Source organism: Puma concolor, chromosome A1 (genome assembly GCF_028749965.1).
Source record: "Puma concolor isolate L17-30 chromosome A1, mPumCon1.1.hap2, whole genome shotgun sequence".
NCBI classification, from domain to species: domain Eukaryota; kingdom Metazoa; phylum Chordata; class Mammalia; order Carnivora; family Felidae; genus Puma; species Puma concolor.
This window is the reverse complement of record NC_141667.1, coordinates 155,389,064-155,403,212: the sequence shown is the minus strand read 5'-3', so window position 1 is coordinate 155,403,212 and position 14,149 is coordinate 155,389,064. Positions and strand designations below refer to the sequence as shown.

Genomic DNA, 14,149 nt, shown 5'->3' with positions numbered 1-14,149 from the left:
TTTGATAAAAAATTTCCCATCATAGTTACACCATTTCAAAATAAAGCTTTTAAACAGTAAATAGTCAAGAAATCTCTAAGGACTCTCTTAGTTTTAGTATAAAAGCATCCATAATTACAGTATATAATCTAACATGCAGATCTTCTATTTGGGGGGAAAATACTTATATCCAATTCTAATATATCAGTCATTCATCACTGTGATGCTGTGGATAATACAGGGCTTTGTACATGTTAATTCTAGCTTCCCTATTTACACCCACTCTTATGTAATAAAGAATATAGAAGACTTACTCCATAAACAGTGATGACTGTTCATTCATAGTGCCCAGGTGTAGAACTAGCCTGCAGGTAATGGGAAGACCTTTGTAAGCTAGTCATTAAACAGGTATCTCTATTGAAAACCTTGCTACAGAGAGGTTAACAATAAAGCAAAGCACCCAAATCTCATTCAGTAGAATTATAAGAATATTAAATGTATAATGAAATGCTGATAACAGAAATCATCTTATGAAATGGAGTTAGTGGCTTTTGGGGTTGTGAAATGAGTGTTTTGAAAGACAACTGGGGAGTGGCTCAGACTGACTAATCTGCACTAAGCAGTATATAACTCCCATCAATCCTTTTAGAAAAAGGCTCTCATTATTCCATAGTCTATTCTTCATTTTCCTGATCACAATTATCCTGATCATGTAGACCTGTTGTAAATGACTTTCTTAGATTCATCTAGTTACTTCCAGAGTCCTTCTCATAAAATATATAAACTTGTATTTCCTCCTTACTGGTGAGAGAATGTCTAATTCTATACAGAGTTCTTTGTCCAATCTCCATACCTATCACTTCCCCTGAAAATAAGGGAACAGAAGAATCATTTTTTCACCAGGCAAGGGTAAATATATATAAAGGGTAAATATATATAAAGGATAAATATATATATATACATATATATATATATATATACACACACATATATATACACACACATATACATATATATATATATATATGTGTGTGTATATATATATATATATATATATATATATTAGATTTCAAAGAAACCTGGGAACGTGATAACACTTTCTGTTATTTTTCCTATTTTAGCCATTTGGGAAGAGATGTTAAGTATATATGAATTATTGTAATGTGTGATACCATCATGTTGGATTGTTTCCATTATCATTTCAATATATTAATAAAATCTTACTACCCACAGGCTAAGGGAAAATATTTGTTCTTTCTATTTATTGAAAAATTACCACAAAGAAAACAAACAAATAAAAGAATATAAAATTATTTTGTCAAATCTCAATTATTTCAATTTTCTAGATTAATATAATCTCTGTCTTCATTCTTGGAATGTCATTGCTCCTAATGAGTGTAAAAGGTGAAAAAGATGGAATTTTAAGGCAGCAGGATTAAAGAGAACTTTGTCAAACTTACATAGAGCAGATCCTCTGAATCACTCTTCTCAGGGCTCCCATCACCTCCTTGTTTCTCAGGATATAAATGATGGGGTTGAGCATTGGGGTCAGAATAATGTAGAAGGCAACCAGAACCTTGGCTTCTGTGGGAGATCTCAGCCATCTTGGGCATAGGTAAATGTAAGCAAAGGGTGCAGAGTAGAAAGTCACCACAATGAGGTGTGTGCTGCAGGTAGAATAGGCCTTCTTCCTTCCTTCTGTTGAGTGCATGTGGCAGATAGCATGGAGAACTCGGCCACAGGAACATGCAATGCCAATGAAAAGAAATGCAATCAAGAGTGTGGTGCTCACAAACACTGTGTACTCATAGATCATAGGTGTCCATGCAGGCCAGAGTCAACATGGCTAGGACATCACAGAAGAAATGGTTGATGAACCCGGATCAACAATAAGGGATATGGAGGGCATATACAGTGTGGGCACAGGAGTTGATTGAGCCCATTATCCAAGATCCTGTTATTATCAACACACACACTTTTTTGCTCATACGAATGGGATAATGAAGAGGAAAGCAAATAGTCACATAGCGATCATGGGACATGGAGGCCAATAGTAACCCATCTGCATCTGCTAAAGTCAAAAAGAAGCTCTGTATCCCACACCCAATGAAGGAGATAGACTTGTTTCCAAAGACATAATTGGATGCCATCTGGGGAATGATGGTGGAGATGAAGTTCAAGTCCATGAGGGAGAGGTGACTAAGTAGAAAATACATGGATGTGTGGAGATGGGTGTCCAGGAGGATGAGGAGAATCATGGACAGGTTGCCAAAAAAAGCCATTAGGAAAATGAAAATAATGAGAATGAAAAGAAACAACCCAATTCTTGATGGGGGAAAAACCCCAATAAAAGGAAGCCTGTTAATGTTTGGCTGTTATTTTCCATTTTCTACTCATTGGTATTCTTGAAGAAAGAGAAAAACTCATATGTGAAAAATAAAGAAATATGAGTTTTTACATTTTATTCAAATTATTTTATTCTAATTCTGAAGTTTTTATGAAATACCTTGTTCCTTAAATAAATAATCAACATTTCTTACTTTGAGAAAGAAGTTATATGTTGTTTCACAAAGTCACAAGATAAGGTGGTAAGCATATACATTCCAAGTTTTCTGTAAAGAATCCATGAAATAATAAAAGGTAAATATTAATACTCACCTGAGTTTGATATGAGTAATTCTATGCCCTTCATAAATGTACATATACAAAATATTAAATTTTAATTTAATGTAAGCATAATTCTTATTGCCAATACTGAGCACAAGTTGACTAATAATTCAAATGAATATAGGTTTGGCTCATGTGTATTTTTAATATATCATTTAGACTAGGACTTTATTAAAATGAAAGATCTCCCCAGAAGGAATTCATTCATAACCACTAGATGGTTATTTTAATTTTGACAAAGTAGACAATTTTTGATTGCCTAAAGAATCTTCAAATGGATTGCTTTTTACCCATTTATTCTGCTTCTAGTCACTAAAACAGAAATATGTAGGCTATGTATAGACTATTTAAAAAAACTTTAACCTGTATTGATTACATTGAATCCTCCTGACAACTTTGACACATAAGCATTGGATTACTCCTACTGCACAACATTGACAATATTTGTCTGAAGTGACATACTGTATGAGATGAAGATAACATTTTGCTCCTGGGCCATTTCTATAAGTTGAAGGGAAGACTCAGATGTAACCTTTATTTTCCATTTCACTAACATCCTGGACAGGTATAAGAAATTATGCTAAGTCGAAACAAAATTCTGAGGCTGGTATCATCACCCGCAATTGTAAAATAAGCATCATGGGGTGCCTGGGCGTCTCAGTCAGTTAAGAGTCCAACTTCAACTCAGGTCATGATCTAAAGGTCTGTGAGTTTGAGCCCTGTGTCAGGCTTTATGCTGACAGCTCAGAGTCTGGAGCCTGCTTCAGATTCTGTGTCTCCCTCTCTCTCTGATCCTCCCCTACTTGCTCTCTGTCTCTCTGTCAAAAATAAATAAATAAAAACATTAAAATTTTTAAAATAAATGACATTCACAGAACTTGAGTAACTTATCATGAGCTAAAAAGATATAGTTTATCCTGTACCTTATGAAAAGCAAGGAATCACAAAGAATTGCTCACGTTAGCCACCCCAAACTTCCAGTAAAGTAGCTATTTAAACAAGAATTGTCTATGTCTACTAGGCAGTATATGATGGCAAATGTCTCTAATAAATTATTTTGTGCTCAAATAAAATTGGTTTTGAGATTAAAGTCACACATTTTACATTTTCTCCTTAGAAACATGTTTCCTCTGTCCTCCTGCTCTTCCTGTATTCTCACTGGCTCCCTGCAACAACACAACAGTTCACACTTGGTCTCTACTAAATGGAAGAAGAGAGGCCTCACAATATCATTTAGCAATAAATAATATCACAGGACTTTTAAATGAAGTGTAAGCCATAGTTTCTTTCAATCAAAAAGTGTCACAGTCTAAAAACACTCATGTTGTCTGTAAGTCAGGTTGCAGATACACATATTCTATCTTTCAGTTGCTTTGCAAATTTGAAAGCGGCTGATATATTGCATTTCTGTTACTCTCCTTGCATTAGTTTCTTTTTCCTATCCTTTTCTTCAGAAGTTTGAAATTAAATTGGATTCTATGTACTTTTAGATTTCTTCTTTAACTTATTATTTAGCCCACTCATGCTCTAGAAGGATGTTATTTAGTCTCCAAGTATTTGTTAGGTTTCCAGATATTTGTCTTGTGGTTGATTTTGAGTTTCATTAACATTTTGGTCTGGAAATATGCAAAGCATGATCTCAATTGTTTTGTACTTTTTTTAGGGATGATTTGTGTCCCAGTGTGGGGTCTATTCTGGATAATATTCCATGTGCACTCAAGAAGAATGTGCATTCTGTGGCTTTAGAATGAAATATTCTGAATGTATATGTTATGTCCATCTGGGTCCAGATTGTCATTCAAATCTGTTGTTCCCTTGTTTATTTTCTCTTATATGATTTGTCCATTGCTGTAATGACTTTTATGGGAAAGTGTCTCAATGAGCAACAGCCTTGTGCTGGCCCACCCCTGTATGTTTGCATGACAATGCTGCTGCTGATGACTGGAGACTGCAACTGGGTGCCAGCAGCCCCAGAAAAGTTTGTGCAATTGTGTAGCAGCAGTGTTTCAGGGATTCAGCAAGTGTTGTAGTGCTGAAGTATCCTATTATTATGGTACTATTGTCAATGAATTTCTGTATGTTAGTGATTAATTGATTTACATATTTGGGTGCAATCATGTTTGAAGCAAAAATGTTTAAAATTGTTAGATCTTGGATGGCTAAATCCCTAAATTCTGATATAATTCCATTCTTCATCTCATGTAACAGTCTTTACTTTAAAATCTAGATTTTCTGATATAAGTATGATTAATTAGGCTTTCTTTTGGTGACCATTAGCATGATAGCTGGTTCTCCACCCCCTTACTTTCACTCTGAACGTGTTTTAGGTCTAAAATGAGTCTCTTGTAAACAGCATATAGATGTATTTTATTTCTTATCCATTCTGGTACCCTGTGTCTTTTGATTGAAGCCTTTACCCATTGACATTTAGAGTGAGTACTGAAAAATATGAATTTGTTACCATTGTGTTGCCTGTAGATTTAGAGTTTCTGATGGTGTTCTCTGATCCTTTCTTGTCTTTGTTGCTTTTGACCTTTTTTGTTTTGTTCTGTCTTTTCTCCCCTCATAGAGTCCCCCTTAAAATTTCTTGCAGGGCTGGTTTAGTGGTCACACACTCTTTTCATTTTTTTAGTCTAGGAAACTTATTTTAATTTATTTATTTTTATTTTTTTTTAATTTGCATCCAAATTAGTTAGCATATAATGCAACAATCATTTCAGGAGTAGATTCCTTAGTGCCCCTTACCCATTTAGTCCATGCCCCCTCCCACAACCCCTCCAGTAACCCTCAGTTTGTTCTCCATATTTGTGAGTCTCTTCTGTTTTGTCCCCCTCCATGTTTTTATATTACTTTTGTTTCCTTTCCCTTATGTTCATCTGGTTTTCTCTTAAAGTCCTCATATGAGTGAAGTCATATTATCTCTGTCTTTCTCTGACTGACTAATTTCACTTAGGATAATACCCTCCAGTTCCATCCACGTAGTTGCAAATGGCAAGATTTCATTCTTTTTGATTGCTGAGTAATAGTCCATTGTATATAAATGCCACATCTCCTTTATGCATTGATCCATCAATGGACATTTGGGCTCTCTCCATACTTTGGCTATTGTTGATAGTGCTGCTATAAACATGAGGTGCATGTGTCAGTCTGGGAAACATTTTATCTTTCCTTCAATTTTGTATGATAATCTTGCTATATAAAAAATTATTGCTGAATATTTTTCTGATTCAGCACATTAATATATCCTGCAATTCCTTTCTGGCACACCAACGTTTCTGTGGATATGCCTACTGTGAACCTGATCTGTCTGCCCTTGTAGGTGAAGGAGTTTTCTCCCCTTGCTGCTTTCATGATTATTTCCTTGCCTGGGTATTTTGTGAATTTGACTATAATATGCCTTGTTGATGGTCATTTTTTGTTGAATCTAATGGGAGCTCTCTGTGCTTCCTGGATTTTGATGTCTGTGTTTTTCCCTAGGTTAGGAAAGTTTTCCAATTTGATATGTTCACATAAACCTTCTACCCCTTTTGCTCTCTCTTCATCTTCTGGGACAATTGTGATTCAGATATTATTCCTTTTTAATAAGTTACTGACTTCTCTAAGTCTTGTATCATGCTCTTTTAACTTTGTTTCACTCTTTTTTGTTCTGCTTCATTATTCTCCCTAAATTTGTCTTCTATAGCACTGATTCACTGATCTCCTTCGTTCATCCTCATTGCTGTAGAAAGCATTTAAGATTGAATCTAGTTATAGCATTTTTAATTTTGTCCTGACTAGATTTTAGTTGTTCCCCCCCCCAAAGAAAGGGATTCTATGCTTTTATCAACCCCAGCTAGTATTCTTATTTTCATGATTCTAAATTCTAGTTCAGACATCTTGCTTGTATCTGTGTTAAGTCCCTGACTGTCATGCTTTTCTGTTCTTTCTTGTGGGGTGAATTCTTTCATTGCATCATTTTGAAGGAAGAAAAAGAATTAATAAAATAAAAAACATTCAAAAATTAAAGGCAACACCAAAAAAATCAGATAAATGATGCTAGTTCCTAGGTGTTTTTTGGTCTGGTTGTTGAAAGAAGTTTTATAGAGTAGAGAGGAAAAGAAAAGAAAAGAAAAAAAAAGGAAAACTTTTGAAAATTAAAAAAAAAGAATTAAAAAAGATGAAAGTAAAATAGAATTTTAAAATGTACAAAAAAGTAAAAAAATACTAGAAAAACTAAAGAATTTTGAATAAAAATGGAAAATAAAAATATGCTTTTCTCTTTCTGTATTCAAGAATAGGAAAAGAAAAGAAACAGAAAAAAAAATTGAACAGATGGACCAGTGAACAGAATGACATGCGATTGAAATTTCATCCAGTTTCCTCTAGAAATCAAACAATGAAGCACATTATAGTCTATAACTAAACAGGCAAAGAGGTTTGTGGTATTCTTCTAGAGCACAGTTTGCCCATTTAGATGGGGCTTTGTGTAACCGGTCCATTCTCGACTATATGGAGCTGCTTAGTTTATTGGGTGGATCATTGTGGCCTGTGCAGGGCTTGTATTTGCATTCACGGGAGGGGTAAAAATGGTGTCACCCATCTACCAAGTCTCTAGTATCACAACTCTGTGTTCTCACCGACTGACAAGCACCCCTACTTTGTCTCTGGCTTCCATCACTCTCTGCCTATACATTTCTGTGACCAAGCTGTCAGCCTCCCAGGCGACACCTCTGTCCTGAGTTTTATATCAGATAGAGCTATTTCCAAACCTGTCATTTCTGAGAGTGTTGCAGCTTTGACCCTCTCAGACCCTCAGGGGGCGTGTCTTGCCAAGCAATGGCCAGGTGCATGCCCACCCCCTGGTACATTCACATGACCACTCTGCTGCAGTTGCCCAGAGACTGCAGCCAGGTGCCAGCCCACCGCAGAAAATTTTGTGTGGTTTTATAGCAGCAGTGTTTCAGGGATTATGGTAAATCACAACACCCATCTGGTACCATGCTTCACCCTTAATGCCCTTGTTCCAACACCAACAAACGTGACTGTTTTCTCGCATCTGCTGGGACCTTTGCCTTTGGGGAGGCTGCACAACCTTACCAAATGTCATCTGAACGGGGAAACAGCCTCTCCCCATGTGGCCTGAAGACCCATCAGACCTCACTGTCTGCACCTAAGGATTCACTCTTCCCACCTGATCTCTGTCAAGTATCAAGCTGCAGAGTTTCAGACTGTGCTCCTCTGTTTATAGTGCCTTAATGGAATTTAAACCCTCTCCTTTCTCCTTTCTTGTTCAGCCTCTTGCAGTCATTTTCTACTTTTTTTTTTTTTTTTTTTTTTTGGTTCAGTGCACTTTTTATCTACAGCTGCTTTAAGAGGAGTGTTTTTCTGTACTCTCCTCCCTGTCTCCATCCTCTCTCCCCAAGCAAAAACAGCTCCCTACCCTCATGACTTCGTTCTACCCCAGTTCACCTCTCTGTGCTGTGTACCTGCAGAGTTCTGTGATTCAAGTCGTGCAGATCGTTGTGTTAATCCTCATATCACTTTGCTAGTTGTGCGAGATGGTTTGGTGTTGATCTAGCTGCATTTCAGAGATGAGAGAGACAAAAAATGAGAGTTCCATGTTTCCCTGCCCTCTTGCCCTCTCTCAGCTTTCTTTTTTCTTTTTAATCAGTCTGGCTAGGGGTTTGTTATTCTTTCAAAGAACCAGCTTCTGGTTTCATTGAACTATTCTACTGTTGTTTTGTTTTTGTTTTTTTATTTTGGTATCATTGAATCCTACTCTAATCTTTATTATTCCCTGTCTTCTGCTGGTTTTGGGGTTTCTTTGCTGTTTTTTCTCCAGCTATTTAAAGTGTAATGTTAGGGTGTGCATTTGAGACTTCTCTTCTTTCATTAGGAATGCCTGGACTGGTATATAATTCCCTCTTATGACCAGCTTTGCTACATCCCAGAGGTTTTAAGCTGTCATGTTTTCATTTTCATTGGCTTCCATGTACTTTACAATTTCTTCTTTACTTTCTTGGTTAACTCATTCATTCTTTACTAGAATTCTCTTTAACCACCAAGTATTCATGATCTTACCATTTTTATTATTATTATTGTGGTTGATATCAAGTTTCATAGTGTTGTGTTCTGAAAATATGCAAGGTAAGATCTTGATCTTTTTGTAATTGTTTAGGGTTGTTTTGTATCTCAGTTTGTGATCTATTCTGGAGAATTTTCCATGTGCATTTGAGAAGAATGTGTATTCTGATGCTTTAGGATAAAATTTTCTGAATATATATGTTACGTCCATCCTGGTCCAGTGTGTCATCAAAGCCATTGTTTCCTTGTTTGTTTTCTGCTTAGACTATCTGTCCGTTGTTGGAAGTGGGGTGTTGAAGTCCCCTGCTCTTATGGTATCATTTTTTATGATTTTCTTTATGTTTGTAATTAACAGCCTTATATATGTGGGTTCTTCCACCTTCGGTTATGATCTTCTTGGTAAATAGACCCTTTAAAAGTGATATAATGCTCTTCTTCCATATTGTTAAGGTCTTTGTTTTAAAATCTAGTATCTTATAAGTATGGCTACTCCAGCTTTCTTTTGGCAACCATTAGCATGATAGAGCATTCTGCATCCCCTTAGTTTCAAGCTGAAGGTGTCTTTAGGTCTTAAGTGGGTCTGTTGTAAAAGGCATATACATGGAACTTGTTTTCTTATCCATGCTGTTACCATGTATATTTTGCTTGAAACATTTAGTCCATTCACATTTAGAGTGAGTAATGAAAGATATGAATTTGTTGCCATTGTGTTGACTGTAGAGCTGGAGATTTTAGTGATGCTGTTCTTTCTGTTCTTTCTGAGATGTTATTCTCTGGCCACATTTAGTCTTTTTTGTATTTAATCGTCCACACAATTTGGGTGTTATCTTTCAAAAATAGCAGAAGTTTAGGTGGTTCAAATGTATAACATCTAGTAATAAAGTAAAGTGATTATACATTATCAAGGTTTTATTTTACATTATTTTGTAAATACCAGATAAAAATAATAGGTATTATTACCACAGAGGATATGTCATTCACTGTAGTTTGTGATAGTTTGAAACCATATGTAATAATTGTTTTGTTTTGTTTTGTTTCATCTTTTCTCCATTCAAAGAATCCCCCCTTAAATGTCTTGCAGGGCTGGCTTAGTGGTCACAACATCCTTTAGTTTTTGTTTGTCTGGGGTAACTCTTTATCTATTTTCCTCTTTTGAATGAAACCATTCCTGGATTAATAATTATTGGCTGAATATTTTTTTTTCATTTAAAGTACATTGATTATATCTATCCTATCCTTTCTGGCCTGCCAAGTTTCTGTAGGTAAGTCTGCTGAGAACCTGATCTGAGTTCCCTTATAGATTGAGGATTTATTTTTTCCCTCTCTTGGTTTTTCCTTAATTCTTTCTTTATCTGTGTGTTTTGTGAATTTGAATATGATATGCCTTGTTAATGGTGTTTTTTGACTCTACTGAGAGTTCTCTGTACTTCTTGGATTTTGATGTCTGTGTTCTTCCCCAGGTTAGGAAAGTTTTCCACTGTAATTTTTTCACATAAACCTTCTGCCCTTCTGTCTCTTCATCTTCTGGGACTCCTATGATTCAGATGTTATTCTTTTTTAATAAGTTACTGACTTCTCTAAGTCTTGTATGGTGCTCTTTTAACTTTGTATCCCTCTTTTTTTCTGCTTCATTATTCTCCCTAAGTTTCTTTTCTATATTGCTGATTTGGAGAAGATGGCGGTGTAGGAGGACACTGGGCTCACCTCGTCCTGCTGATTGATTAGATTCCACCCACAGCAGCCTAAATAACCCAGAAAACTGCCAGAAGATTAGCAGAACAGACTCCCTGGAATGAAGCGCATAAAAGAGGCCCATGGAAGAGTGTAGGAAGGGCAGAGAGGCAGCGCATGCTACATCAAGGGAGCTGGGGCAGAGCAGGGGCAACCCGCCAGACAAGGCAGAGCCCCCAAAGTCTGGCTTGCAAAAGCAGAGGGGCCAGATTCCCTGAGTTCTGACAGCCAGCGAAGCTTAACATGTGGAATGTTAAAAGTCAACAGCTCTGATCTTGGAGAGTGGGGAGGGTGAGAGGACAGCAGGAGGGACAGTTGTTGAACCCAGGAAGGACAGAGCTCAGTGGGGGAACAACGGCACTGGCAAGCACCATATCCCTTTCCTATCCCTCAACCAAAATTCCAAAGGGAGCCAGTTCCCATCACCAAACTTGCTTGCACCGCGCAAACACCCAACCCTGTGCTTCTATGGATCTATCCAACAGACAGACCTCCCTCCCTCCCAGTGCTGCAGGGCCCCTCCAGTAGGGGAAAATCTATGGCAAAGCTAGCTAAGCTTGCCCCTCCCACCCCTGTGCACCTTGCAGATCCTCTCGGCTAATACTCCAGATCCCATTGAAGCAGCACCACAAGCCTGGCAGTGTGCAAGTAGCCCAGACAGGGGCTACACCACTGCACAGTGGATGATTTTGCCCTGAGATCCCACCAACAGGCTCCATTATATCTCAGACTCAAGTTCTGTTGAATTTCTAATGTAAATCCCCCAAAATAGCAGGTAGTTCTCAGGCATGAACTAACAATCAAGTGGTATTTATTCTGGTTTGCAAGGGTGGTTCAATACTCACAAATCAATCAACATGATACACCACTTTAATAAAAGAAATGATAAGAACCGTATGATCATTTCAATAGATGCAGAAAAAAACACTTGACAAAAGCAAGATCCATTCATGACAAAAAAAGTATGGTTAGCATTATTCATCACAATAAAGGCAATATGCAAAATACTCACAGCTAATATCACCCTCAATGGGGAAAAACAGAGATTTTCCTCTGTAGTCAGGAATAAGACAGGGATGCTTACTGTCATCACTGTATTTAACATAGTAGTGGAACTCCTTACCACAGCAATGAAAAAAGACAAAGGAATAAAAGACATCTAAACCTGCAAGAAAGAAGTGAAATGTTTCCTATTTGCACATGACACGATACCCTATATAGAAAGCAGAAGGACTCACCAAAACATTGCTAGAAGTTACACACTAGTTTAGTAAAGACCCAGGATACAAAATCGACATACATAAATCTTGTATTCCTATACAACAATGAGGCAGCAGAAAGAGAAATCAAGGAATTGATCCCACTTACAATTGAACCAAACACATAAGATATCTAATAATTCACCTAGTTAAAGTGTTAAAGATCTGTACTCTGCAAACTATAAAACACTGATAAAAGAAATTGAGGATGATGCACAATAAAAATGTAAAGACATTCCAGGCTTATGGACTGGAAGAACAAACATTGTTAAAATGTCTATACTACCCAAAGCACTCTACACATTTAATGCAATCCAATTCAGATTACCACCAGCATTTTTCACAGAGCTACAGCAAATAATCCTAAAATATGTATGGAGCCACAGAAGACCAAACACACAAGGCAAACTTGAAAAGCAAAGCAAAGATAGAGGCATCACATCTCCAGACCTATTATGAAGCAGTAATGATCAAGGCGGTATGCTGTTGGCACAAAAATAGACACATAAATCAATCAAACAGAATAAAAAACTCAGAACTGAACTCACAACTATATGGTAAATCAGTCTTCAACAATGCAGGAAAGAATATCCGATGGGAAGGTGCTGGAAAGCAACATGCAAAAGAATGAAAATGGACGATTGTCTTATATCATACACAAAAATAAATTCAGAATGTATGAAAGACCTAAGTGTGAGACAGGAAACTATAAAAACCCTAGAGGAGAACACAGGCAATAGCCTCTTTGACATTGACCTCAGCAACTTCTTACTAGATATATCTCCTGAGGCAAAAGAAACAAAGACAAAAATAAAGTATAAGAATTCATCAAAATAAAAAGTTCCTGCACAGCAAAAAAAAAAAATCAAGAGACTAAAAGGCAGCCTATGGAATGGGAGAATATATCTGTAAATGGCATATCTGATAAAGAGTAAGTATCCAAAATATAATGAACTTAGAAAACTCAACACCCCAAAAGTAATAATTTAATGAAAAATGTGCAGAGGATATGAATAAACACTTTTTTTACCATAGAAGACACAGTTGCTCAACATCACTCATCATCGGGGAAATACAAATCAAATCTACAATGATAGAGGAAGGGCAGAGAGGCAGTGCGTGCTACAAGGATGGGCTGGAGGGAGCCAGGGCAGTGGAGGGCAGCATGCCAGGCAAGGCAGAGCCCCCAGGGTCTGGCTTGCAAAAGCGGAGGGGCTGGACTCTGTGAGTTCTGACAGCCAGCTGAACTTAACATCTGGAATGTGAAAAGTCAACAGCTCTGCTCTCAGAGAGCGGGGAGGGTGAGTGGATGCCAGAAGGGAGAGTTGTTGAGCAACAGAAGATGGAGCTCACTCAGCAGGGGAACAAAGGCACTGGCAAGTGCCATCTCCCTCTCCCATCCCCCAGATGAAATTCCAAAGGGAACACATTCCCATCACTGAACTTGCCTGCACTGCACAAACATCCAATGTTGTGCTTCTGTGGATCCATCCCTCTGACAGGCCTGCCTCCCTCCTGGTGCTGCAGGGGACCCTCCTGCAGGGGACCACTGATGGCAAAACAAGCTAAGCCTGCCCCTCTAGTCCCTGTGCTCCTTGCGGATCCACCCTGTTTAATATGCCCTTGGCCAGATCCCATTGAAACTGCACCACAAACCTGGAAGTGTGCAGCCCCGACAGGGGCCACACCACTCCACAGTGATCCCTGCTTCTGGGAGAGAGGAAGATAAGGTATACACCTGTCTGACTGTGGCCCCAGAGGTGACTGGGGGCAGACATGGGGGCAGACTACAGCCCACCAACACAAGTTATTCCACACAGCATAGGGGAAGTGCCCTCCAGTTTGGAGCCACCATAGAGACTACTCAAATGATGAAACAGAAGAATTCTCCTCAAAAGAAAGTCCAGAAAGTAGCGACAACTAACGCATGGATCAAAACCGATTTAAGCATTACAGCAGAACAAGAATTTAGAATAATCGTCATAAAATTAATTGCTGGGCTTGAATAAAGCACAGAGAACAATAGAGAATCTATTGCTACAGAGATCAACAGACTAACAAATAGTCATTAGGAGCTAAAAAATGGCATAAATAAGGCGCAAAATAAAATGGAGGCAGTCATAGCATGGATTGAAGAGACAGAGGAGAGAATAGGTGAATTGAAAGATAAAACTATGGAAAAAGAGGAAGCTCAGAAAGAGATTAAAAATCCAGGAGTATGAGGGGAGAATTAGAGAACTAAGTGATGCAATCAAATGGAACAGTATCCATATCTTAGGAATATCAGAAGAAGAAGAGAGAGAGAAAGGGGCTGAAGGTGTACTTGAAAAAATCATATCTGAGAACTTCTTTGATCTGGGGAAGGAAACAGGCATTGAAATCCAAGAGGCACAGAGAACTCCCTTCAGACGTAATTCGAATCGATCTTCTGCATGACATATCATAATGAA

General features: G+C 37.8%; 1 pseudogene; it reads right to left on the bottom strand.

Moving 5' to 3' along the window:
* Window positions 1-1,435: 1,435 nt before the first annotated feature.
* LOC112856916 (olfactory receptor 2L3-like) lies at window positions 1,436-2,365 on the bottom strand (annotated as a pseudogene).
* Between the last annotated feature and the right edge of the window lie 11,784 nt (window positions 2,366-14,149).